General features: G+C 38.1%; 1 non-coding gene across 1 annotated transcript; it reads left to right on the plus strand.

The window, feature by feature from the left end:
- Positions 1 to 567: 567 nt before the first annotated feature.
- Positions 568 to 753, plus strand: LOC115940518 (U2 spliceosomal RNA). The gene has a single exon (XR_004075260.2). It is a non-coding gene; the product is annotated as a U2 spliceosomal RNA (small nuclear RNA).
- The last annotated feature ends 133 nt before the right edge of the window (positions 754 to 886 follow it).

Below are 886 nucleotides of genomic sequence, written 5' to 3' on the forward strand. Positions count from 1 at the left end.
GGGGGACATAAGTTACTGTTGATGACACTGAGCACAAGAGGATATAGTGGAAGTATCTCAAAGTGTTGGGAAGGAGTGAGAGATGGTCACAAAGGCAGTCTGTTTCCCTGAAACTAGAGGATCAAACTCTGAGGGTTAAGGGATGATCTGGAAATCTTAGTCTTCTTGAGATAACTGATATTAACAGAATTAAGGAACACAGTGACTGAGTCATGATGGACTCAGTTGGGAGTGATAACAGGAGGAAGAGTTGTGTGTGTAGGATATGGACATGGAGGCATCTTGCTAAGATGGAGAGTTCTGGGCTCCCCCTAGACCCCTGCTCATAGAAAAATTCTGAAGTGAAGCCTCTTATTCCTAGCACCCAAAACAACTGTTCAGCCTTGCAAGTGGCAACCTGCTGGAAAATGATACTGCTCTTTTTAACAAGTACATGATACTCTGTTGTGCAGAAATGCCATACAGCGGATTCATTCCTGTATGATGGAATATACCATTATTCAAGTTTCCTTCTTTTACAGCCCCGATTTCATTACAAAGTATAATCTCTTTAGATGACTACTGCTCATCGCTTCTCGGCCTTTTGGCTAAGATCAAATGTAGTATCTGTTCTTATCAGTTTAGATGACTACTGCTCAGTTCATCAACTATGCAATTTATTTTTATAGGGACTTAAGAAGTTACAATGAGGCATAAATATAATAAAATGGCAAAACTGACAGATGGATAATATAACTTATTTTGCCACCTTGAGGAAAAGGTTGATTTATTAATGCTTTCTAAAAAAATATTAAGGCAGATAATTAGAAAATCTGGGCATCTCTAATTTGTTTTTTTCTGGTTAGAAAGTTAGAATAGCTAAATAATAACTATGGCAGCAACAGCA

This window comes from Leptonychotes weddellii, unplaced genomic scaffold (genome assembly GCF_054177405.1).
Source record: "Leptonychotes weddellii isolate Sample4059 unplaced genomic scaffold, ASM5417740v2 HiC_scaffold_42425, whole genome shotgun sequence".
In the NCBI taxonomy this organism is placed as follows: domain Eukaryota; kingdom Metazoa; phylum Chordata; class Mammalia; order Carnivora; family Phocidae; genus Leptonychotes; species Leptonychotes weddellii.